We start from the raw sequence: 27,437 nt of genomic DNA, 5'->3' as shown, positions 1-27,437 counted from the left end.
TCATTGATGTCTTTCTTCTGTTCCAGGAGCCAGTCAATGATCTTACATCATATTTAGTTGTTGTGTCTCCTTAGTCTCCTCTGCTCTGTGAGTTTTTAGTGTTTCCTTGTTTTTCTCAACCTTCACAGTTTTGAGGGTGCTGATCAGATAATTGGGAGAGTGTCCCTCAATTTCGGTTTGTCTAATGTTTTGTCATAATTAGACTGGAGTTAAGGGTATTGGAAAAATACCACAGAACTGAAGTGCCCTTCTTTTTTTTTTTTTTTTTTTAAGATTTTATTTATTTATTTGACAGAGAGAGACACACCGAGAGAGGGAACACAAGCAGGGGGAGTGGGAGAGGGAGAAGCAGGCTTCCCGCTGAGCAGGGAGCCCAATGCGGGGCTCGATCCCAGGACCCTGGGATCATGACCTGAGTCAAAGGCAGACGCTTAACAACTGAACCACCCAGGCGCCCCTGAATGCCCTTTCTTATCACATCACATTAGATTGAGATTCTCTATCTCCCTCTCCCCCTTGCCTGTTCTCTCTCTCTAAAATAAATATTTATTTTATTTTAGAGAGAGAGAAAGTGAACAAGTGGAGGGAGGGGCAGAAGGAGAGGGAGAAGCAGGCTCCCCGCTAAGCAGGGAGCCCTGACTCTGGGCTCTATCCCAGGACCCCAAGATCACTACCAAGCTGAAGGCAGATGCTTAACTGACTGAGCCACCCAGGCGCCCCATCAATCAATAAATAAATCTTAAAAAAAAAAAGGCGCATGATATCCACATGACATCACTGGTGATCTTAACACTGATCACTTAACTTAGGGAGTGTTTGCCTGGTTTCTCTACTGTATGCTTTGCAGGAAGTTTTCCCCTTTCTATATATATCTCAGGTTTTCACGCTTTATAGTATGATTACAACTGATGTTTAATGCAACTCTTTGGACTGAGTCAAGGGAAGAGGCTGGAAACAGGGAAGTCCAGTTATGTACTATGGCTATTGTAGTAGTTCAGGTGAGAGATGACCGTCATCTGAACTTACAGTGACAATGGCAGTGATGCATGGAAGTGGCAATGGAAGGATGCATTCAAACATTTCTGGGCAAATGGGTGGCTTATGGTAGCCTTAAAAGAAACGGTAAATCAAAGCCACAGTGAAATACTACTTCATACCCATGATGATGACTATAATAAAAAAACTCAGATAATAACAAGTGTTGTTGAGGATACAGAAAGAATCCTCATATACTACTGGTGGGGTTAGAAAATGGTGCAGCCACTTTGAAAAACAGTTTGTTAGTTCCTCAAAAAATTAAACTTTTTTTTTTTTTAATTTTATTTATTTGACAGAGAGAGACACAGTGAGAGAGGGAACACAAGCAGGGTGAGTGGGAGAGGGAGAAGCAGACTCCCCGCTGAGCAGGAAGCCTCATGCGGGACTCGATCCCAGGACCCCGGGACCACGACCCGAGCCGAAGGCAAACGCTTAACAACTGAGCCACCCAGGCGCCCCAAAATTAAACATTTTTATCATTTGACACTGCAGTTCCATTCCTAGGTACGTACCCAAGGTAAATGAAAACACACAAAAACTTACACTCAGATGTTCATAATAGCATTATTCATTATATCCAAATAGTGGAAACCACCCAAAGGTCCACCGACTGATGAATGGATGAACAACATATGGTATAGTGGAATATTATTTGGCCACAAAAAGGGATGAACTACTGATAACATGCTACAGTATAGATGAACTTTGAAAATACTGTGCTAAGTGAAAAAAGCCAATCACAAAAGACCACATATTACATGATTCCATTTATATGAAATGTACAGAATAGGCATATCTGTAGAGGCAGAAAGTAGATTAGTAGTAGTGGTTGCTTAGGGCTTGGGGGTGAGCAGTGGTAATGGAGGGATTAGGTCATGATGAGCAGATGGTACAGAATTTCTTTTTTGGGGTGATAAGGATATTCTAAAATTGTGATGGTGGTTGCACAACTCTGTGAATACTAACGGCCCTTGAATTGTACAATTGAAATAGGTAAATTGGATATATGATCTATATCTCAGTAAAATTATTACAAAAAAAATCAGGGAACATATGGCAGGGGAGCTACACTATTTCAAATGCACTTGTTCAAATTGAAGTGCTGGTAGGACATCCAGGTACAGATGTTGTGCCGCTGAGAAGTGAGTTTGGGACTAGACATATGGTACTATAAATCATTAACCGAAAGTATTCATTCAACAGAAAGCAAGATAACCTATTCATTTGGTCCAATTTACTAAACATGGTAGCTCAATGGAAGGTTTCAAGCAGGGCACTTTTAGTATTTAATCACACTGAGTTTTCAGTGTAACAGGATTGATCCCTTCTCTGGTATTTAAGACAACAATATGTTATTGGTGCTAGCTGATGTCCCTCCTAAATTTCAGTTGAATTTCAGTTCAATTGAATTCAATAGGAATTGTTGTCACTTCTAAAACAAAAACCTTTACTATGAGCGGCTATGGCAATATCGCTTAAGTAATTTGCAGAGTATTTGGGGATGATGAAAGTTGAAATTTAAGGTTATGTTAATTTAAAATAAATTTTTTGGGTATAATTTACAATCTAAGTGCATTTGGAATTAGTTTATTTCCTCACTGAAGGTAATGAGTCAAGCCATAAAACCTAACTGGCTATACAGTTCATCACAGTTATTCTGCATCACCCTCTGTCTACACTTGCCACTTCCCTCCCTATCCAAGCCCCAAATTACTTGGTGATAAACAGAAATTCTACCATAAGGAAAATGGCAGTTGAAAGGAAGAAAAAGTTAAATGATTCCAATAACTGTTTTAATGATCATGTATCTCTTGTTTAGCATTAGTAAATGCTCAGTTTTAAAATCCCCCAAAAGAGATACTTCTCAAATTACAGAAGATGTAGGGCTCTGTTTGCTCTTTTAATTCATCCAAATGTATTTTTTTTAAGTAGACTCCACACCCAGCACAGAGCCCAACACAGGGCTCGAACTCATGACTGTGAGATCAAGACATGCCGAGATCAAGAGTAGGCCGCTCAACCGACTGAGCCACCTAGGTGCCCGTCATCAAAATCATTTCTTGTGGGGAGTGTCAAAAAGTAATTAATATGGCATATTGTGAGGTAGCGAGTAAATCTTTTTTTTTTTTTTTTTTAAAGATTTTATTTATTTATTTGAGAGACAGAGAGTGCAAGCGAGAGAGTCCAAGCAGGGGGAGCAGCAGAGAGAGATGGAGAAGCAGACTTCCCACCAAGCAGGGAGTCTGATGCGGGGCTGGATCCCAGAACCCTGGGATCATGACCCGAGCTGAAGGCAGCGCTTAACGACTGAGCCACCCGGGTGCCCGGCAAGTAAATCTTTAATACAGTTGACACAAGGTTTCATTTGGTAGGTCTAGGACCTGACCTTACAGCTATGAAATTCCAAGTTTGTGCTTGAATACATGTCTAAATGAGTAAGAATGAATTGTCCAATAGTATGTACCATTTTAATTTTTATTAATAAAACAGAAAACCAAACTCAGAGTTTGGTTTGTCCTTGCATCTAGTCTGACCATATACTGTAGAAAGGACTCTTTATAAGAGGACTTAGATGAGAACTGTCAATACATCAGTTCCATCAAAAACTGCTGACTGGAATATCTAAAATTAGGTAAATGAAATTGTAAAAAAGAGCAAATTAAATATTAGAAACTATAGCACTCTCTCCCTCAAAAATCAGGGTCCTTCTTTCATAGTCTTCAAGGTAGCTCATTCACCATCATAAAAAATTAATCAAGATCAATTATATTGCACAATTCCCAAAGGAAAAAACTGAGGGAACTCATGGGTAATTTTCACAGTTTCACTGTAAAGTTCAAGGTCAAAACGATGGCTGGTTATCTTCTTTTAAAACTGGACGTAAGACACACACATTATAGTTGCTTTGGCTGTTAGTCTTCCAACTAATTCCGTGAGTCCAGAGATTTCTTCATCATGGGGCTCTATCATTTTAGCAGTTCCATTTTTTCCCAGTGGATGAATCTTTTCCAAACTCCCAGCAAAGCAAATGTGCCAGTTGATGAACTGAGCTAGAATGCTGGCATTGATGCATGACTTGAGCAACTCCATCACATCCACCATGATTGTGATGCAAAGCTGTAGCTGGTTTGAGTAGGGTTTTAAAAATATTATATTTGTTGGGGCGCCTGGGTGGCTCAGTCCGTTAAGCGGCTGCTTTCGGCTCAGGTCATGATCCTGGGGTCTTGGGATCGAGCCCCACATCCGGCTCCCTGCTCGGCGGAGAGCCTGTTTCTCCCTCTCCATCTGCCTGTCACTCTGCCTACTTGTGCTCTCTCTCTGTCAAATAAATAAATAAAATCCTTAAAAATATATATATATATATATATTTGTTGCTAGAAAGTTTAGTAGACACTCCCTAAATGATTTCTATTAGTATTTTTCTGTGCTTATCACCAGGCCATTTCTTTTTTTTTTTTTTTTTAAAGATTTTATTTATTTGACAAAGAGACACAGCGAGAGAGGGAACACAAGCAGGGGGAGTGGGAGAGAGAGAAGCAGGCTTCCCGCGGAGCAGGGAGCCCAATGCGGGGCTCGATCCCAGGACCCTGGGATCATGACCTGAGCTGAAGGCAGACGCTTAATGACTGAGCCACCCAGGCGCCCCGTCACCAGGCCATTTCTATCCTAATTATTATTTTGCTTGATGTCTTAGTTGACTCTGATTTTTTTTTTTTTTTTTTAGGAAGAGTGCTTGTGCATTAAGATCCAAATCTTTCTTTCTTTTTGTTTGTCTTTGAATGAAGACAGATTAGTTCTACATTGCTTCTGGTCTAAAATTTATGCGGCATTACATTTCTTTTTGTATTGCTGTTGATCGTCTGATTCTTGGTGTAGAATGCTCTTCACAGATCTTAAGCTTGAAGGCTTGCTAACTAGATTTATATTACTGTTGAGTAATTTAGGTGTCTGATGGAGAGGAGAGGGGGGTGGGACCATGACTAGACTTAACTCTTCATCTCTGTAATGTTTCCCAATGTTTTTCCTTTTAACTAAAGATATTGTGCCAGAGGCTGGTTTCTTTTCTTTTCTTTTTTTTAAAAGATTTTATTTATTTATTTGACAGAGAGAGACACAGCGAGAGAGGGAACACAAGAAGGGGGAGTGGGAGAGGGAGAAGCAGGCCTCCCACGGAGCAGGGAGCCCAATGCAGGGCTTGAGCCCAGGACCCTGGGATCAGGACCCGAGCTGAAGGCTGACGCTTAACAACTGAGCCACCCAGGCGCCCCTGGAGGCTGGTTTCTTTACCTAATTTTTTCTTCATCTCTGAACACTGTGGTTCAAATTAATGCTCCCTCCTAATGCTATGGTAGCACAGTTTGTCTCAGGGAGAGACTTATTAACTCATTCACATTTTCTTTGGAGTAGCTCGCACATCTTTGCACCCTCTGAGACACAGCTTTTGGAAGCTGTTGGTTAACTGGAGCAGAAGGGCTCTGGAGAGGGATTGTTTTTATTTCTCCGACAAGCTGCCAATATTATAACTTATTTCCTAAAACATTGAACAACTTCATCAGGAAGGATAGATGTGAATTAATCTCTTAGTGACTACAGTTTGGTTCTATCTATTGCATACATAGCAGAATTTTCTCCATTTTATTTATTTATTTATTTATTTATTTGAGAGAGAGAATGAGAGAGAAAGAGAGAGCATGAGATGGGGGAGGGTCAGAGGGAGAAGCAGACTCCCCGCTGAGCAGGGAGCCCAATGCAGGACTCGATACCAGGACTCTGGGATCATGACCTGAGCCAAAGGCAGATGCTTAACCGACTGAGCCACCCAGGCACCCGAATTTTCTCCATTTTTGACATGAAGATGAAAACAATTTTTTTAGAAATGATGCAGATATCCCCATTTTTTTTAAAGATTTTATTTATTTATATGACAGAGAGAGACACAGTGAGAGAGGGAACACAAGCAGGGGGAGTGGGAGAGGGAGAAGCAGGCTTCCCGCGGAGCAGGGAGCCCGATGCGGGGCTCGATCCCAGGACCCTGGGATCATGACCTGAGCCGAAGGCAGACGCTAACGACTGAGCCACCCAGGTGCCCCCAGATATCCCCATTTTAAAAAAAGATTTTATTTATTTATTTGAGAGAAAGAGTGAGAGAGAGAGAGCATGAGCAGGGGGAGGGGCAGAGGGAGAAGCAGACTCCCCACTAGGCAGGGCGCCTGACTAGGGGCTCCATCCCAGGACCCTGGGATCATGACCTGAGTCGAAGGCAGTTGCTTAACTGACTCAGCCACTCAGGTGCCCCAGATATCCTCATGTTTTAAAATATTTTAAAATCATTTACGTGTTTTTTTAGGGGGGCATGGGGAGATGGTGGGTAAGTGTGGATATTGGTGTTCATGTAACCAGGTCTCCTAGAAGGCACTTCCTTTTGTTTTGTTGGTAAATGGTAGGAGTGGCAGGGAGCTTGCCAGTATTTTTTTTTTCCATGTGTAAGACTTTATTTTTTAACGGCAGTATTAGGTTCACAGCAAAATTGAGAGGAAGGCACAGAGAGTTCCGATATACCCCCTGTGCCCACGCATGCATAACCTCTCCCATTAAGAACCTCTGCCACCAGAGTGGTACATTTGTTACAGTTGATGAAGCTACATTGACACATTATAATCACTCCAAGTGTATAATTTATGTTAGAGTTCACTCTTGGTGTTGTTCATTCTATGGGTTTGGACAAATGTTATGTATCCACCATAATAGTATCATACAGAGCTTTTCACTGCCTTAAAAATCCTCTGTGTTCCACCTGTTCATCCCTCCCTCAGAAACCCATGGCAATTACTGATCTTTTTACTGTCTCTGTATTTTTTCCTTTTTGGAATGTCATATAGTTGGAATCATACAGTATTTAGCGTTTATGGGTTGGGCTTATTTCACTTAGTAATATGCATTTAGGGTTTCTCTATTTATTTTCAGGCTTGATAGCTCACTTCTTTGTAGTGCTGAATAATATTCCACTTGGTTGTACCACAGTTTATTTATCCAACATAATGAAGGACATCTTAGTTGTTTCCAGGTTTTGGCAATTATGAATAAAGCTACTAAATATTCATGTGCAGGTTTTTGAGTGGGCATTAGTTTCAGCTTTCTAGGATAAATACCAAGGAGCACAATTTCTGGACCATATGATAAGAGTATGTTTAGTTTTGTAAGAGACTGCCAGACTGTTTTCTAGAGTAGCTGTAGCATTTTGCATTTCCACCAGCGATGAATGAGAGTTCCTTTTGCTTCACATCCTTGTTATTTGGTGTTATTAGTCCTTTGGATTTGGTAATTCTAATAGGTGTGTAGTGCTATCTCGTTGTTTGAGTTTGCATTTCCCTGATGACATATGATGTGTGGAGCATCTTTTCATACTGCTATCTGAGTGTCTTTTTTGGTGAGGTATCTATTAAGGTCTTCGGCCCATTTTTTTTTAAACCATTCTTTTTTTTTTTTAAGATTTTATTTATTTATTTGACAGAGAGAGACACAGTGAGAGAGGGAACACAAGCAGGGGGAGTGGGAGAGGGAGAAGCAGGCCTCCTGCAGAGCAGGGAGCCCGATGCGGGGCTCGATCCCAGGACCCTGGGATCATGACCTGAGCCGAAGGCAGACGCCTAACGACTGAGCCACCCAGGCACCCCTTTGGCCCATTTTTAAATCAGGTTGTTTGTTTTCTTATTGCTGAGTTTTAAGAGTTCTTTACATATTTTGGATAACACTCCTTTATCAGTTGTATCTTTTCCAAATATTTTCTCTTAGTCTGTGACTTATCTTCCATTCTTTTGATAGAATCTTTCACAGAGCAGGATTTTAGTTTCAATGAAGTCTGGGTTATCAATTATTTCTTTGATGGATTGTACCTTTGAATTTGTATGTGAAAAGTCGTTGCCATATAGTCAAGGTCATCTAGATTTTTTCCTATATTATCTTGTATAAGTTTTATAGTTTTGCATTTTACACTTAAGTCTGTGATCTATTTTGAGTTAATTTTTGTGAAGTGTGTAAAGTCTGTGTCTAATTCTTTTTTTGCCTGTGGGTATTCAGTTGTTCCAGCACCACTTGTTGAAAAGACAGTCTTTGCTCCATTGAATTGCCTTTGCTCCTTTTTCAAAGACTAATTGTCTATGTTTATATGGACGACTATATTCTGTTCCATTGATCTGTTTGTCTATCCTTTTGTCAATACCTTATTTCTTCATTATGGTAACTTTATAGTAGGTATTGAAGTCAGGTAATGTCAGTCCTCCAACTTTGTTCTTCTTCAATATCATTTTGTTTATTCTGGGTCTTTTGCCTCTCCACATAAGCTTTATTTTTTTTTTTAAGATTTTATTTATTTATTTGACAGAGAGAGACACAGCGAGAGAAGGAACACAAGCAGGGGGAGTGGGAGAGGGAGAAGCAGGCTTCCCACTGAGCAGGGAGCCCGATGTGGGGCTCGATCCCAGGATGCTGGCATCATGACCTGAGCTGAAGGCAGATGCTTAATGACTGAGCCACCCAGGCGCCCCTCCACGTAAGCTTTAAAAATCACTTTGTCAATATCCACAAAATAACTTGCGGGGATTTTGCTTGGGATTACATTGAATCTGTAGATGAAGTTGGGAAGTACTGATATTTTAACAATATTGAGTCATCCTATCCATAAACATCGAATATTTCTCCATTTATGTAGTTATTTGATTTTATTCATCAGAATTTTTTAGTTTTCTTCGCATAGATTTTGAACATATTTTGTTAAATTTATTTCATTTTGGGGGGGCTAATGTGTTACTATGTTTTTCGTTTCTACTTGTTCACTGTTGGTATAGGAAAATGATTGACTTTTTCATATTAACCTTATATTCTACCACCTTGCTTTAACTGCTTATTAGTTCCAGGACAAAGCAGTTCTTTTGATTTCTCTACATAGATGATCATATCATCTGTGAATAAAGACAGTTTCACTTTTTCCTTCCAAACCTATATGCCTTTTATTTCATTTTTTTGTTTTACTGCATTAGCTAGGACTTGTAGTATGATGTTGAAAAGGAGTGGTGAGAGGGGACATCCTTGCCTTCTTCCTGCTCTTAGTGGGAAAGTTCCTAGTTTCTCACCATTAGGAATGACATTAGGGGCACCTGGGTGGCTCAGTCAGTGAAGTGTCTGACTCTTGATTTCAGCTCAGGTCATGATATGGAGCCCCCACCTCAAGCCCCGAGTTGGGTTCCACTCTCAGGGGGGAGTCTGCTTCTCTCCCTCGTCCTCTGCCCCTCCCCCCATGCACTTGTGCAGGCCCGCTCTCTCTCTCTCCCTCTCTCTCTCTCCCCCCCCAAAATAAATAAATAAAATCTTAAAAAAAAGAATGACATTAGCTGTAGGTTTTCTGTGGATATTCTTTACCAAGTTGAGGGAGTTGCCCCTCTATTCCTAGTTTACTGATAGTTTTTATCGTGTTAGATTTGGTCAAATATTTTTTCTGCATCTTTTGATACAATTGTGATTTTTCTTTTTTAGCTTGTTGTTGTTGATGGATTACATTAATTGATTTTTGAATGTTGAACCAGCCTTGCATACTTGGGATAAGTCCCACTTGGTCATGTTGTGTAATTCTTTTTACACATTGTTGGATTGGATTTGTTAATATTTTGTTGAGGATTTTGCTTCTATGTTCATGAGAGATATTGGTCAGTAGTTTCCTTCTCTCTAATGTCTTTGTCTGGTTTTCGTATTGGGGTAATGCTTGTCTCATAGAATAAAGTAGGAAGTGTTCCCTCTGCTTCTATCTTCTGAAAGAGATTATAGAGATTCGGTGTAATTTCTTCCTTAAGTATTTGATAGAATTCACCAGTGAATGCATCTGAGCCTAGTACTTTCTATTTTGGAAGGTCATTAGTTATTATTTTTTGAAGGTTATTTTTTTCAATTTCTTTTTTTTAAAAAGATTTTATTTATTTATTTGAGAGAGAGAGAGAGAGGGCATGAGAAGGGGGAAGGGTCAGAGGGAGAGGCAGGCTTCCCGCTGAGCAGGGAGCCGGACATGGGACTCGATCCTGGGACTCCAGGATCATGACCTGAGCCAAAGGCAGTCGCTTAACCGACTGAGCCACCCACGCGCCCTTCAATTTCTTTAATAGAGACAGGCCTATTCATATTGTCTATTTCGTCTTGTGTGAGTTTCAGAAGATTTTAACTTTCAAGGAATTGCTCCATTTCATCTAGATTATCAAGTTTATGGACATAGAGTTGTTCATTGTATTCCTTTATTATCCTTTCTTTTTTATTTATTTATTTATTTTTAAAAGATTTTATTTATTTATTTGACAGAGAGAGAACAAGCAGGGAGAGCGGCAGGCAGAGGGAGAGGGAGAAGCAGGCTTCCCTCCGAGCAGGGAGCCTGACATTGGGCTCAATTCCAGGATCCTGGGATCATGACCTGAGCTGAAGGCAGATGCTTAACGACTGAGCCACGCAGGCACCACTTTTATTTTTTTTTGGAGAGATACGTTAATTAATACTGGGCAATTATTTGTCCCCATCAAAGTTTGTTGTGTTAGCAGCCGTTGATGATTCTTGCTTGAATTAGTTACTACACTCAGTGGTTTCCAGATGATGACTTTCTAATTCCATCATCATTCTTCATACATTTATTAGTTTGCATTTTGCTGTAAGGCAGAAATTTTCCTTTTGCTTATTTATATCACTATGGATTCATGGATTCCTATTTTATTCTATGGGTTCTCATCTGTTACTATTGTTACTTATTTATTTATGTTATTTATTATTTAGAGAGGGCGCATGAGTGAGTGGGGGGGAGGGGCAGAAGGAGAGGGACAGAGAATCTCAAGCAGACTCCACACTTAGAGCGGTGGAGCCCAACGCCAGGCTCAATCTCCCCCGACCCTGAGATCATGACCTGAGATGAAATCAAGAGCCAGTTGTTTAATCGAATGAACCACCCAGGTGCCCCATATTGTTATTTATTTTGATGCTTTAATTGCCCCATATATGGATGAAAGGAGCTCCTTCAATCTGACTTCTGTGTCTAGTATTATCTTTTTATTTTTAACTTTTACTTATCAATACGTATTTTTCTTGATTTTTGGTAATACTTATTTTAGACAATTTAATAAAATAAAATCAGAGAGAAAGAAAAATACCTGTGTCCTATTATCTATCGTCTATGTATTGACATATTTTCTTTCAGCCTTTGCTTTCATTACACTTTTTTTTAACAACTAAATATCTATCTATCTATTTTTAAAAGATTTTATAATTTATTTGACCAAGAGAGACACAGTGAGAGAGGGAACACAAGCAGGGACGGAGTGGGAGAGGGAGAGAGAAGCAGGCTTCCCGCCGAGCAGGGAGCCCGACACGGGGTTCCATCCCAGGACCCTGGGATCATGACCTGAGCCGAAGGCAGATGCTTAACGACTGAGCCACCCAGGTGCCCCTAAATATCTATATTTTTAAGTTTTTATTTAAATTCTAGTTAGTTAACATACAGTGTAATACTAGTTTCAGGAGTAGAATTTAGTGATTCATCACTTACATACAACACCCAGTGCTCATCATAGCAAGTGCCCTCCTTAATAACCCATTACCCGTATAGCCCATCCCCCCTAGCCACCTCACTTCCAGCAACCCTCAGTTTGTTCTCTATAGATAAGAGTCTGTTTTATGGTTTGCCTCTCTCTTTTTCTCCTTATATTTATCTGTTTTGTTTCATAAATTCCACATGAGTGAAATTATGTGGTATTTGTCTTTGATGGACTTATTTTGCTTAGCGATATATATATAATGGAATATTATTCATTGCACTTTTAAATGTAGTAGAGATAGAACTAGAGACAGAGATTTGCATCTCAGTTTTGTTTTTTTTAACTTGTCATTTAATTATAAGCATTTCCTGAGCTACTAAGAACTCTTTCAAAACAGTATGTCTCATAACTGATTATCCCTGTGACCCAGATCCACCAGTGCTGCCCTGATGCCTGCCTGTTGCCTCTGCTTTTGGATGGCATGCTTCTCCCTCTGAAAGAAAACTGCAGTTCCCTCTCTCTTCCCCTCTTCCACATCCTTTTTTTTTTTTCCTTTTTTTTTTCGGCACACTCCTTGTCCATTCTCTTGTAGAGCATTTGAGGAGCCAGTAAAAGGTCAGAGTGGCAGAAGCACAGAGAGGAGAGTGACCCCTGATATGAGGTAGAGCACTGTCCTCTTGCTGGGGATAGAGCTGTCAGTGGTGGGGTGGGGGGCAAAGATAGACAATAACTAGATGAAAAATCAGTAGATAATCACACCCGAAGGTGAAAAATGCTATGAAGAAAAATGAAAGGGAGTAGAATGGAGAGAATATTGGGGGTGGGTAACTGCTATTTTATTTTTTAATTTAATTTAATTTTAAAGATTTTATTTATTTGAGAGAGAGAGAGAGACAGAGCATGTGAGCATAAGTGGGGGGAGGGGCAGAGGGAGAAGGAGAGAGAGAGAGAGAGAGAGAGAAGCAGACTCCCCGCTGAGCACAGAGCCCAATATAGGGCTGGATTCCAGGACCCTGAGATCATGACCTGGGCTGAAGTCAGAAGCTTAACTGACTTAGCCACCCAGATGCCCTGGTAGCTGCTATTTTAGATAGGCAGGTGGGGAAGACATCTCTGGTGAGGTGATGATATTTGAGCAAAGACCTGGTGTTTTATAGATGAGAAAGCTCAGAGAGATAAAGCAACATTGCTAAGGTTATAAGAAAGATGTAGTATTAAATTTGTTTCTTTTTTTCTTAAAAGATTTTATTTTTTTAAGTAATCTCTATACCCAACGTGGGGCTCAAACTCACAACCCCAAGATCAAGAGTCACATGCTCTTCTGAGCCAGCTGGGGGCCCTTGTTTCTTTTTTTTGTTTCAAGTTTTTTAATTTATGTAGTAATCTTTACACCCATCGTAGGGCTTGAACTCAGGACTCGAGATCAAGAGTCAACGCTCTTCTGACTGAGCCAGCCAGGCGCCCCGAATTTTGTTTCTTTGATTCAAAAGCCCACTATAAAGGGTACTTCTTCTGTAGGGAGTATACCTCAATGTTTTCAGAAACCTTTGAGTGTGATTCCCAGTTGTTAGCTTGGCTATCTCGACCCTTATCCCTTGCACCAAAACATTTCTAAGAGGTAAAACTTACGTAAGAGATTTTGTGTGCTTTGAATTTCAGTGGTGGTAAGAACAGAAAGGTTTGCTTTAAGGACATGCTGAGAATTGTTTTGGAAGTCATTTCTTAACTCTGGAATCTAAATCTAGGTTTTGGTGTCCTTAAGGTCTACTCAAGAAGGTGAGTACCCCTTTGAAAAAGCTGGAGCTGCTCCAGAGAGTCTGCCTGGAATGAAGACAGAGGCCCAGGCTTCAAAATCTTCACTGACAAAAGCCTTATCTACTGAGATAGAGCTTTCTGAGGCTTTCTGCGGAAGCCAGACTTGGGAAGATAGGAGCACAGCTAACTGGCCTCCGATGGTCTGGGTTTCAAAATCCCGGGCTTCGGAGGCCCGGATGGCGAAGTCTCTTGCCTGGGAGATTCAGGCTGGTGAGGCCCAGCGTAGAGCCAGCCAATGCAGGCCAATCAATGTACTGGAGGTGGAGGCTACCCAAGCCCTGAACCAGAAACCCTTACCTTAGAAGGTTCAAGTTGCAGAGGAGGAAGCGAGTGAGAGCCTCCATACCCGTCCATGCTGGTCCAATAAGGTTGAGTACATCCTGACTCAGGTGGGCTGCTCCATGAAGATAAGCAGTTTCTGGCATTTCTTCCTCCTGTGGCTTCACAATGGAGGTTGTAAGTCTGGGGACCAGGAATCATGGATCCACAGGGGGCTTTAAACTCCAAGGTCTCTGGGATCTGTAGACGCTGGAAGCTTGGTACTATGAGAATAGGAGTCAGATGCCTAAATACCTAGGATTATGAGAGGGATAGAGGTGCAGGGTATCAGAATATGAGGATGGTGAGGTTGGAGGCCTGGGTCAGGGTGACTGGGGGTGGAAACTAGGCATCTGGGTCTTCCAGGAACTGGGGACCTAAGGGACACCTGGGACTATGAGGGATGTGGAAACAGTTGAGCCCTGATGCTGGTGGCCCTGAGGGAGGTCACTGGTGGGGAACGTGTTTTGCCAGACCCCAGGGAAGTCCAGGCACTGAAAAGCCAGGTGGTTCTGAGAACTCCTCCTGACTCCCTGCACAGGCAGTTTTCTCATCATCTACATGCTCATGCTGTTCTTGGTCGGGGTTCCTCTTCTATTCCTGGAGATGGCAGCTGGTCAGAGGATGCGTCAGGGCAGCATTGGTGTATGGAAGGTCATCAGCCCCTGGATTGGTGGTGTGGGGTATACCAGCTTCATGGTGAGGAGTCCTGGGCTGCCCAGGCCTACCCTTTATGCCCCATTCCCACCCCATCCCTTGTCCTGGGATGGGTCCCATGACTTCACTTCCATGGGTCGAGTCCCTTCAAGTCCCCATCCTCTCTCAAATCCCCTCCTTTTGCCTGTCCTCATCCTTCCTCCCCAGCCACCTCCCCTTTTGCCCCCAGGTGTGCTTCATCACTGGCTTGTACTTGAATGTGGTCAATGCCTGGACCCTCTTCTACTTGGGCCAGTCTTTCCACTTTCCAGTTCCATGGGAAAAATGTCCCTTATTGGAGAACTCCAGTGACTTTGGTGAGGAGGAAGTGAAAGAGGAGAAGGGGAAAACAGCTGGAGGGGAATTTGGAAGAGGAGAAAGGAGTGAGGAGGGATAAAGAAGAGGAAAATAGTAGAAAAAACAAGAAATGGGAGGGGGAAGGAGTAGTGGGAAGTGGGGGAAGGGCTAAAGAAGAGGGGAGGGGTCACTCTGTCTAGCAGGTATGTCCAAAGCCAGGTCCCCCCAGATCCCGAATGTGCACGGACGTCACCCTCCATGTACTTCTGGTACCGGCTGACCTTGAAGGGGTAGGGGGAAATACATAATCGGATAGTTGTAAACTCATAATAACTAATAACAGGGATGATGGGGAAGACAGAATACAGAGCCATTAATTCTAAGGGGGCCAGTCAGAGACTGCCAGGGGAGGCATGCCTAAGCTGAAATTGTCCCTGGTAATCCTAACCTGTGCAGATAACCACCATTTCCTTCTAGAATAAACCTGGGCATATACATGGGCATATGTGTGAGGGTATATACTCAGGAATGGGATTGCTGGGTAGGGGTTACACACCTTCAGTTTTACCGTGTATTGTCTCATTACCAAAGTGGTTTGTGATGTGTGAGAATTCCATGTATTCTACTTTCTGCACGTTTGATCAGACTTGGTCAAACTTTAAAAAAATTTTTTTAAAGGTTTTATTTATTTATTTTGACAGAGAGAGACAGCGAGAGATGGAACACAAGCAGGGATAGTGGGAAAGGGAGAAGCAGGCTTCCTGCTGAGCAGGGAGCCTGACATGGGGCTCGATCCGAGGACCCTGGGATCATGACCTGAGCTGAAGGCAGACGCTTAATGACTGAGCCACCGAGGCACCCCAAACTTTAAAGTTTTTGCCAGTCTGGTGGGAGTATAATGGTATTTTTTAATGTTTAAAAACATTTTATTATGACATATTACATGCATATAGAAACACACATAAAACAAAAAGTGCAGTATAAAAAACTATAAAATAAACACCATCCATGTTAAGGATAGAATGACCCTAGAAGCTCTCTATGTATCTCTAATTATAACCTCTTTCCTCCCAACTACTATCCTGGCTTTTATGATAATTAGTTCTTTGTTTTGCTATATATTTTATTATTATGTATGCATATCTAAGCAATATAGTTTTTTTAAAAACTTTTTTTTTTAATTTTATTTATTTGAGAGAGAGACAGAGATAGCTACGGAGAGCACGAGCCAGGGAGGAGAGGGAGAAGCAAGCTCCCCACTGCAGGGAGCCCAATGTGGGACTTGATCCCAGGACCCTGGGATCATGACCTGAGCCGACGGCAGCCGCTTAACCAACTGTGTGCGCCCCTCTAAGCAATACAGTTTAATTTGTACACTTATACAAAGCAATATGTTGTTTTTTTTTTTAAGTAGGCTCCATGCCCAACTTGGAACTTGAACTCACAACCCTGAGATTGAGCGTTGCAGGCTCTACTGACTGAGCCAGCCAGGTGCCCCTACAATAGAGCTTTTTTTTTTTTTTTTTTAAGTTTTATTTATTTAAGTAATCTCTGCTGTGGGGCTCAAACTCAAGACCCTGAGATCAAGAGTCACTTGCTCTTCCGACTGAGTCAGCCAGGTGCCCCTATAAAACAATATAGTTTAGTGTGTCCATTTATGTAGTTTAATTTGTTCATTTATATGTACATTCTCTTGGTATTCTTTTGTGTTTTCCTTCTTTCATTCAACATATGTTTGTAAAATTCATCCATATTGTGTATAGCTCTAGTCTGCTTTTAATGCTGTATAATGTTCTAGTATATGAACATACCACAGTTTATCCGTTCCATTATTGAACATTTGGAGTCTTTCTAGTTTTTGGCTATTAAAACAGTTTTGCTCTAAACATTCTTATACATGTTCCTGATGTCTTACATATGTGCACATTTGTCTAGGGTATATATCAATGAGTGAGATTGTTGACAGTTATTTATTATTGTGTAACAAATCACTCCAAAATAAGTGGCTGAAACCAAGAATGATTTATTATTTCTTATGATTCTGTAGATTGGCTGGAAAATTCTACTATTGGGCTTGCAGAGGTTAACTCACAATTCTGCATTTAGCTGGGCCCAGCTGGGACTGCACTGCTCTTTTTTATGTGGTGTTGGCTGGGCTCACTCTAGTGCTCTAGTAAGTTGGCGGGTCCACAAGGGTCGCTCTCTTCCAGGAGGCCTCTCCATGTGGTTAGCTTGGGCTTCCTCATATGACAGTTCACAGAGAACACAGATGGAATCAGTAAAGTGTCAAAACCTAAGCATGGAAATGCTCCCATTGTTGTTGCTGTTACATTTCTTTAGTCAAAGGAAGTCACAAAGCCACCTCAGATTCACAGGGTGGAAAAATAGACTTTACCTCTAGATGGGAGGAGCTGCAAAATATTACGGCTATGTTTCTACCACATGTATCTGTAGCTTCACTAGATAATGCCAAATTACTTTCCATAGTATTTTTAGGATTGTAATGATCTCTTTTTCTTTCTGTCTCTCTGTTTCTCTCTCTCTCTCTCAACACACACACACACACACACACACACACAGTTGCTTAATCTCCATGGTAGAATGCACAGCAAATAGTAAAAGATTTTCTAGCTCACACCATTGTAAAAACAAACATACTAATCCCAGGGTTGACAACTTTTGTCTTTATCCTGGATTTTATAGTCAAAATGCTGTGTTCAAAAATTACTTGGGTTAGTTCTTTTTCCTCCGTTCAGTATGATTGTTACTCACGTGAAATACAGTTATGTTCATATGGAATTTTAATATCCCTCCAAACTTTTTAGTGTTAAACATTAATATGGTTTCAAAAGACAAAATTATACAAAAGGACACTCAGAGAAGTATCAGTCCTCCACCATCACTTCAACCCAGTTCCCATCCATCCCCTGTAGGTAACCAATCTCATTATTTTTTGGCTTATCCTTCCTGTGTTTGTAGAAATAAGGAAAACGATGTATATTTTCTTATTTACCCTTCTTTCTTACACAGTAGGTAACCTTTTCCTTTTTTCATTTAATAGTATATCCTGGGAATCACTCTTGTACATTCATTCCTTTCTTAGATGATCTGCCTTAGGCCTGGTGGTAGTGCCTGCCATCCTCTGCATCTGCAGTTCCTCCATTCTTTAGAGTTCTCATCACCCCTTAGTAGGTAAGCCCTTGTTACAGTTAATAATTGAGTGCCACAGGGCGCCTGGGTGGATCAGTCGGCCAAGAGTCCGGCACTTGATCTCAGCTCAGGTCTTGATCTCAGGGTTGTGAGTTCAAGCTCTGCACTGGGCTCCATGTGGGGCAGGGAGCCTACTTAAAAAAAAATTGGATGCCTTAAAAATTCAAACCGTTTTCTCTTTGAAAGGTATACCCATTAAGATAATGAAAATGCACATCCCAAAATTGGAGGAATGTATATATTTGTACATTTATATTCATAATAGGTAAAGAACTCCTGAAACTCACTAAGAAGACAATCCAACAAAAGTGTGCACTTAACTTTCTACAGTCCGCTTAGAATTAATATTTTACCACTTTAAGTGGAATGTAAAACCTTACCATCATACAGGGCCCTTTGTCCTCCAACCCTTTCTGATATAGTTGCCATATGTTCTACATTTACTTATATTGAAAACCTCATCAAACAATGTTACAACTTTTGCTTCCGATTAACATACATTTGCTTTCAGCTGACACATTCTAAAACTTAAGGGGAAGAAAATACCCTATTATATTTACCATTTTTGTTGGTTTTCTTTAATTTCTGAAGTTTGAATTTTCCCTCCTGTATTATTTTCTTTCTCTCTTTTTTTTAATAGATTTTATTTATTTGACAGAGAGACACAGCGAGAGAAGGAACACAAGCAGGGGGAGTGGGAGAGGGAGAAGCAGGCCTCCCGCGGAGCAGGGAGCCTGATGCAGAGCTCGATCCCAGGACCCTGGGATCATGACCCGAGTCAAAGGCAGACACTTAACCAACTGAGCCACCCAGGCGCCCCCCTCCTGTATTATTTTCATTCCACCTGAAACCTTTAATGTTTCTTATATGTTGGGAATGAACCTTTCTAGTTCCCTTCATCTGAAAATGCCTTAATTTACGTTTATCCTTTTTTTAAATTTAAATTCAATTAGCCAACAATAGTACATCATTAGTTTCAGATGTAGAGTTCAGTAATTCCTCAGCTGCATGTAACACCCAGTGCTCATCATATCACCTGCCCTCCCTAATTTACCTTCATTCTTGAAGGATATTTTCATTGGATAAAGAATTGTAGGTTGACAGTCCTTTTCCTTCAGCACTTAAGAAATGTACTGTTTCCTGCTGGCCGCCATTTCTGATGAGAAATTTACAGTCATTCAAATTGTTGTTCCCATATATGTAGTGTGTCATTTTCTCTGGCTGCTTTCAAGATTTTTTAATGCTTAGTTTTCAGTTGTTTGATTTTGATATGTGTGGGCATAGGCTTTTTTAGAGTTTATCCTGTTGGTGGTTCACTGAGCTTCTTGAATCTAAAGTTTTATGACTTTGGCCAAATGTGGGAAATTTTCAGCCATTATTTCTCTGAATATTTTTTCTGCACTGAACTCTTTCAACTCTCATTCTAGACTCTGATGACAGATCATAAACCCTTTGTTAATGTCCCATAGGTTTCTGAGACTCTGTATTTTTCCCCCCTACTTTTTTGGGTCTGTTGTTCATACTGGATACTTTTTTGTATTGATTTATCTTTAAGGTCACTGACATTTTCCCGTCATCTTCATTCCACTATTTAGCCAATCAAGTGAATTTTTTGTTATTGTGCTTTTTAGTTATAAATGTTCCACTTAATATTTTTCTTACATCTTTTTTAAAAAAGATTTTATTTATTTGAGAGAGACAGTGAGTGAGCGAGCGAGCACGAGCAGGGGGAGGGAGAGGGAGAAGCAAACCCCCCTGAGCAGGGAGCCCCAACGTGGAGCTTGATCCCAGGACCCTGAGATCATGACCTGAGCTGAAGACAGACGCTTAACTGACTGAGCCACGCAGGCGCCCCTTTCTTACATCTTTTGTCTGCCGATAGTCTAATTTTCCATTTGTTTTAAGAGGGTTGCTCTGACTTCCCAGAGTGTGATTGTAACAGCCGCTTTGAAGTTGGTATGAAAACTTCTTTGTCATTTTGAGGTTGGTGTGTATTGATTATCTTTTTCTTTGTGGCATGTTAAGGTTTTCCTGGCTCCTGATACATCAGGTAATTAGTACCGTATTCTGATTATTTTTTATTTTTATTTATTTATTTATTTATTTATTTTTAAAGTAGGCTTCATGCCCAGCATGGAGCCCATCGTGGGGCTTGAACTCACTACCCTGAGATCAAGACCTGAGCTGAGATCAAGAATTGGATGCTTAACTGATTGAGCCACCCAGGTGCCCCCTGTATTCTGATTATTTTAAATATATGTGAGATTGCATTTATTTAAGTTCTTCAGAAAATGTAGATTTCTTTCTTTCTTTTTTAGTTTTAGGAGGGAACTTATCCAGTTAGATTTTTTTTTTTAAGATTTTATTTATCTGACAGAGCATAAGTAGGCAGAGCAGCAGGGTGAGGGAGAAGCAGGCTCCTCGTTGAGCAGAGAGCCCGACACAGGGCCTGATCCCAGGACCCCGGGATCATGACCCGAGCCGAAGGCAGACATTTAACCGACTGAGCCACCCAGGCACCCCTGATCCAGTTAGATTTAAGGTACAGGTTTCTACCCACCTTCTGCGAGCTGTGGTCCCAGTGTCAGTTCAGTTTTCGAAGTCTTTGTGGCGCTGTTTGGATCGATCCTGGTTGTGTGCCACCGCTAGTTTGGGAGCTGGATAGTGGTATATCCTGTTTTACAGTTCTCAAAGTGTTTGGAATGCTGTTTAGGGTCAGATACAATCATGTGCTGCCAGGATTTCATTTAATACTTTATGGGATCACTCCTTCTTACATGAAATTTCCCTGACACTTTCCAGCTCTTAGAAGCCCCACTACCCAGTTTTCTGTCTAGAAAACTAGGGCATAATTTCCTTACTCTGCTGCTCATTTTATAAGCTGTACCTGCCTCCAGGGCCACACACTGTGAGTATAGAAATTTTTAAAAAGCAACAGGGATTTTCCTCCCTATTTGTTCTTGGAAACACAGTTTCTTTGGTCAGAGGAAGGTTTCCATCTCAGAATTACAGGTACTTGTCCAGCCACCACTGCTATACCACCATTGTTGCTTTAGGATTGTCTGACGTGTGTGTGATAAAACGGAAAACAATAAAAATTAGGGGATTTTTCCCCCATTCTCTGTGAGACTTTGAGGCCTTTTTCCAATTCTCTGGACCAAAAATAGAGGGCTTCTTTTGGAACTTTTCCCTTCCATACCTGATACGCACTTCTGGGCTTCAGGCTGCTTTTTTTTTTTTTTTAAAGATTTTATTTATTTATTAGAGGGAGCGAGGGATCGGTAGACGGAGTGGGAGAAGCAGGCTGGATGTGGGGTTCGATGTGGGGCTCCGATCCCAGGACCCTGGGATGATGACCTAAGCCAAAGGCAGACACTTAACCAGCTGAGCCACCCAGATGCCCCTTCAGGCTGCTTTTGAGTCTGGATCAGTAGATACTGGAGGGAAAAGTTACTAGAAACTCATTGCTAATTTGGTGGTACTTTGAATCCTATTTTACTTCCCCAAGCTGCCTGCTGCTATTTACTTTTCAGAGTTCATCCATGTATTCTGTGTAGGGTTTTTAGTTGTATTCAGTATAGGCAGAGTAGAGTGTGCTTTTGAGCTTTGTAGTTTCTGATAAGCAGCCATTAAAACAATATTGGTCCTGCTTGGGGTTTGCTGAGCATCTTAAATCTGTAAATGCATATTTTTCACCAAATTTGAGAAGTTGATTTCCATTTTTCCTTTAAATATTTTTTTAAAGATTTTATTTATTTATTTGAGAGAAAGCACATGAGTGTGTGTGCATGAGCAGGAGGGGGAGGGGTAAAGGGAGAGGGGGAAGCAGATTCCATGCTAAGCAGGGAGCCTGACTTGGGGCTTGATCTTAAGACCTCGAGATCATGACCTGAGCGAAGGCAGACGCTTAATTGACTGAGCCACCCAGGCACCCCCCCTTTAAATATTTTTTCTGCCTCATTCTTTACTCTCCTTCTGGGACTCTGTATGTATGTAGGTTAGACTTTCTGTTACTGTCCTGCAAGTCCCTGTTCATTATATTTTTTAAATACGATTTGTCCCTGTTCTTCAAATTATATAATATCTATTGATCTGTCTTTTAAGTTCATCAACTCCCCTCTGATTTAGTCCACTCACTGAATTTTTAAATTTCAGGTACTGTATTTTTTTTTGTTCTAAAACATCCATTTGGTTGTTTTTAATAATCTTCTTTCTCTGCGTGATCTTGATTTTTTATTTCCTTACAGGTATACTTTAAGTCCTTGAGTATCAGTACAACAGCCCTAATGCTAATGTCAGCATCATCTTCTCTTGAGTCTGAGTCATGTTTTCCTCTTTCTTTGTGTGTGCCAAGAGGTTTTTTTTTTTAATTGTATCCTGCACATTGTAGATATGGTGTGGAGACTCTGGATTTTTTTTATGTTTCTCAAGCGTGTATTGGTTTTGTTGTGGTTGTTTTACTAGGCAGGCATTTAAGTTGACTGAACTCTAAGTGGAAACTTTCTTCCCTGTGGTATGTACCAACTGAAATTTTACTTCAGCATTTTTATCTTAACGTTGGACTGCTTGGAGTTATTCAGAGGTCACCCGGAGATTAGAACAGAGCTTATACAGAGAATTTGGGGCTCCTTTTCTGGCTCTCTTCTTTCCATGGTCTGCCAACTTTCATTGTGACTGTTAGGCATTCACCTGTCAGTGTGAAGGTAACCTGTCTTTTCCTCAGGCACCTTTTAATAAAGATTGCTGCTCTTTATTTAGTTTTCTACAATTTCATTATAATATATCTCAGGGGGAATTCTTTAGTTTTGCTTGGGATTCTTTTGGCTCCTTTTATCTGTGAATTACTCTTTTTCACTACTTCTGAAAATTCTCCACTGTTATTTGTTCACATATTACCTCTGCCTCATTGTCCATCTCATTCCATTTGTTAGATTTTCCCATCATACCATCCAGCTCCTTGAACTCTCATACATATTTTCCATCTATGTTTTCTGTAGCCTGGCCCCAGTCAATTACTGATCTGTTTTCTGTCACTATGGATTATATTTTTCTTTTCTAGAGTAAATGGATTCATAGTGAATGCATTCTTATGTCTGACTTACTTTACTTAGTATAATGTTTTTGGTATTCATCCATATTGTTGGAGGTATTTTGGTTTTTCTCTTTTTATTGCTGAGTAAGTATTCTGTTTTATGAATATACCACAATTGTGTTTATTCATTTTCCTGTTTATGGGCATTTGAGTTGGTTCCAATTTGGGGCTGTAATGAGTAGAGATGCTATGAGCATTCATGTATAAGACCTTGTGTGGATATATTTTCATTTCTTTTGGGTGAGTACCTAGGAGAGGGTGATACGGTTACTGTATGTTTAACTTCATAAAAAACTGCTAAATTGTTTTAAAAGTTGTTTTTACGAATTTTACATTTTTACTAGCAAGGTATGGGAGTTCCAGTGGCTCCACATCCTTGCCAATACTTGACAACATCAGTCTTTTAAATTGTATACATTCTAGGGGCGCCTGGGTGGCTCAGTCGTTAGCGTCTGCCTTCGGCTCGGGTCATGATCCCAGGGTCCTGGGATCGAGCCCCGCATTGGGCTCCCTGCTTGGCGGGAAGCCTGCTTCTCCCTCTCCCACTCCCCCTGCTTGTGTTCCCTCTCTCGCTGTCTCTCTCTCTGTCAAATAAATAAATAAAATCTTTAAAAAAAAAAAAATTGTATACATTCTAGTAGATGTGTAGTGGTATGTCATTGTGATTTTAATTTGCATTTCCCTCATGACTAATGATGTTGGCCACCTTTTAAAGTGCTGTTGGCATTTTACACTTCTTGTGGCGTGTCTTTTCAAATCCACTGCCTATTTTCAAAATTGCATGTATATGTGTGTGTAATTATTGAGTTTTAAGAGTTCTTTTTATATTCTAAATGCAAGTTGTTTGTCAAACATACATATTGTGGATATTATATATCAGTCTGTGGTTTTCATTTTCTTAATGATGCCTTTTGATGAGCAGACATTTGTAATTTTTATGATACCCGATTTATCAAAAGTTTCTTTCATGGTGCAAACTTTCCATGCCCTACAACATTTTTGTTTACCCCAAGATTGCAAAGATTTTCTCCTTTTTTTCTAGTAGTTTTTTAAAGTAACAGCTTTAAGATATAATTGACATATGCTAGAGTTCACAATTTTATTTATTTATTTACTTATTTATTTAATTTAAAGATTTTATTTATTTGAGAGAGAGAGGGAGAATGAGCATGAGAGCAGAGAGAGAGTGAGCACCAGTGGGAGGAGAGGCAGACGGAGTGGGAGAAGCAGACTCCCCGCTGAGCAGGGAGCCAGACATGGGACTCCATCCCAGGACACTTAGATCATGACTGGAGCCGAAGGCAAATGCTCAACCAACTGAGCCACCCCAGCGCCCCTAGTGTTCACCATTTTAAAGTATAGTTCTGTGGTTATTAGTATTTTCACAAGACTGTGCAACCGTTACTATTATCTCATTCCAGAATATTTTCATAACCCCCAAAAGAAACCTGTCATGTCTGTTCTTCTCCTCTTAAGCCCCTGGCAACCAGTGATCTACTTTCTGTGTCTATGGATTTGCCTATTCTGGACATTTAGTATAAATGGAATCAAACAGTATGATGTGACCTCTTGTTTTTGGCTTCTTTCACCACACAGCCTTTTTCATTGTGTTTGTTTTTTTGTTTTGTGTAGTGATTACCAGCATTTTTTTTTCATCATGATAAGTGTACTCCTTAATCCCCATCACCTATTTCACCCATCCCCCCATCCACCTCCCCTCTTGTAGCCCTCAGTTTGTTCTCTATAGATGAGAGTCTGTTTCTTGGTTTGTCTTTTTCTCCTGCTTGTTCGTTTTGTTTCTTAAATTCCACATATGAGTGAAATCATATGGTATTTGTGTGTCTCTGACTTATTTCATTTAGTATTACACTCTGTAGCTCCATCCATGTTGTTGCAAATGGCAGGATTTCACTCTTTTTTATGGCTGGATAATATTCCATTGTATATATACCACATCTTCTGTGTCCATTCATCTCTCGATGGACACGTGGGCTGCTTCCATTAATTTGGCTTTTGTAAATAATGCTGCAATAAACATAGGGGTGCATTTATTCCCTTTGGATTAGTGTTTTTGTGTTTTTTGGGTAAATACCCAGTAGTGCAATTACTGGATCACGGGGTAGTTCTATTTTTAACTTTTTGAGGAACCTCCATACTTTTTTCCACAGTGGCTGCACCAGTTTGCATTCCCACCAAAAATGCATGAGGGTTCCTTTTTCTCCAAATCCTTGATGACACCTGTTGTTTCCTGTGTTGTTAATTTTAGCCATTCTGACAGAGGTAAGGTGGTATCTCACTGTAGTTTTGATTTGCATTTCCCTAATGATTAGTGATGTTGAGCATCTTTTCATGTGTCTATTGGCCATCTGTATGTCTTCTTTGAAGAGATGTTTGTTCATGTCTTCTGCCCATTTTAGTAGCATTTTTTGATTGGTAAAAACACATAACATAAAAGTTACTATCTTAACCATCTTTAAGTGTACAGTTCAATACTGTTAAATATATTTACGTTGTTGTGAAATAGATCTCCGTAGTGTTTTCATTTCCCAAAACTGAAACTATACCATTTAAACAACAAACTCCCTTTTCCTCTCTCCTCTCAGCCTCTGGTAAACATCCTTCTACTTTCTGTTCCTATTAGTTTTACTACTTTAGATACTTTATATAATCTACTTTCTGTTTCTATTAGTTTGACTACTTTAGATACCTTAAATAATAAATGGAATCATGTGGTATTTGTCTTTTTTCATGTTGTTCTAGGAGTTTTACAGTTTTAGCTTTTTTTGTTTACATATCGTCTCTTTCAAGTAAATTTTTGTGTAAGGTGTGGAGTAAAAGTCAAGATTATTTTGCCCACTTAGATACCCATTTGTTCCAGCACCATTTGTTGAAAAAGACGATCTTTTCCTCATCAGATTGCCTTGTTATCTTTGTTAAAAGTCAGTTGACCATATATGTTTAGGTCTGTTTCCAGACTCTATTCTAGTCAGTTAATTTGCCAATACCATCCTGTTGTGATTACTAATATATTACAGTAAATCTTAAAATCAAGTTGTGTAAGTTCTTCAATTGTGTTATCATTTTCCATAATTGTTTTGGCTATTGTATATCTTTGCTCTCCATATAAATTTTATTTTTTATTTTTTTTCCAAAGATTTTATTTATTTGAGAGAGAGAGAGAGAGAAAAAGCATGAGAGGGGAGAGAGTCAGAGGAGAAGCAGACTCCCCACTGAGCCAGAAGCCCTATGCGGGACTCGATCCTAGGACTCCGGGATCATGACCTGAGCTGAAGGCAGTTGCTTAACCAACTGAACCACCCACGCACCCTCCATGTAAATTTTAGAATTAGCTTGTCTTTTTTTTTTTTAACAAAAATAAAATCCTGTGTTGTTAATTGGGATTGAATTATTGATTGGATCTATGGATCATTTTGAGAAGAATGTACAGTTAGCAATACAGTGTCTTCTGATTCAGGAACATGGTATATCTCTGTGTTTTTTTTTTAAGATTTTATTTATTCATTTGAGACACAGAGATAGAGAGAGAGCATGAGCAGGGAGAGAGGCAGAGGGAGAGGGAGAAGCAGGCTTCCCGCTGAGCCAGGAGCCTGATGTGGGGCTTGATCCCAGGACCCTGAAATCATGACCTGAGCCAAAGGCAGACGCTTAACCATCTGAGCCACCCAGGCGCCCCATCTATGTGTTATTTACATGTTCTTTAATTTCTCACAGTAATACTTTGTAAGTTTTGGCATATAAAATGTCTTGTACATATTTTGTAAAGTTTATCCCTAATGATTTCATGTTTTATATTCTATTATAAATAATATCCTTAAACTTTAATTATAATTCTTCATTGCTTAGTATACTGAGGTACAACTGATTTGTGTGTATTGATCTTGATAAACTCATCTTTTTGTTGCTTTAAGTTTATCTACATATACAATCTTGTAGATTTGAATGAAGACTTTTATTCTTCTTATCTTTTTTTTTTTTTAAGATTTTATTCATTTATTTATTCATGAGAGACAGAGAGAGAGAGGCAGAGGCAGAGGGAGAAGCAGGCTCCATGCTGAGCAAGGAGCACGATGTGGGGCACATCCCAGGACCCTGGGATCATGACCTGAGCCAAAGGCAGACGCTTAACCAACTGAGCTACCCAGACGTCTCATCTTCCTACTTCTCTTTTAAAAATTATTTTACTTCCTTTAGGGGCGCCTGGGTGGCTCAGTTGGTTAAGCGACTGCCTTCGGCTCGGGTCATGATCCTGGAGTCCCTGGATCGAGTCCCGCATCGGGCTCCCTGCTCGGCAGGGGGTCTGCTTCTCCCTCTGACCCTAACCCCTCTCATGCTCTCTGTCTCTCATTCTCTCTCTCTCAAATAAATAAATAAAATCTTTAAAAAAAAATAAAAAA

At 40.3% G+C, this 27,437-nt stretch overlaps 1 long non-coding RNA gene and 1 pseudogene across 1 annotated transcript; one reads left to right on the top strand and one right to left on the bottom strand.

The window, feature by feature from the left end:
* Positions 1-3,798: 3,798 nt before the first annotated feature.
* Positions 3,799-4,182, bottom strand: LOC118520285 (replication protein A 14 kDa subunit pseudogene; annotated as a pseudogene).
* A 9,463-nt stretch (positions 4,183-13,645) lies between these two features.
* Positions 13,646-26,448, top strand: LOC144380294 (uncharacterized). The gene is made up of 3 exons (XR_013444354.1): positions 13,646-13,798; positions 25,191-25,302; positions 26,177-26,448. It is a non-coding gene; the product is annotated as an uncharacterized LOC144380294 (long non-coding RNA).
* Positions 26,449-27,437: the final 989 nt, after the last annotated feature.

Source organism: Halichoerus grypus, chromosome 15, assembly GCF_964656455.1.
Source record: "Halichoerus grypus chromosome 15, mHalGry1.hap1.1, whole genome shotgun sequence".
Taxonomy (NCBI): Eukaryota; Metazoa; Chordata; class Mammalia; order Carnivora; family Phocidae; genus Halichoerus; species Halichoerus grypus.
This window is presented reverse-complemented; position numbering and strand designations above follow the sequence as displayed.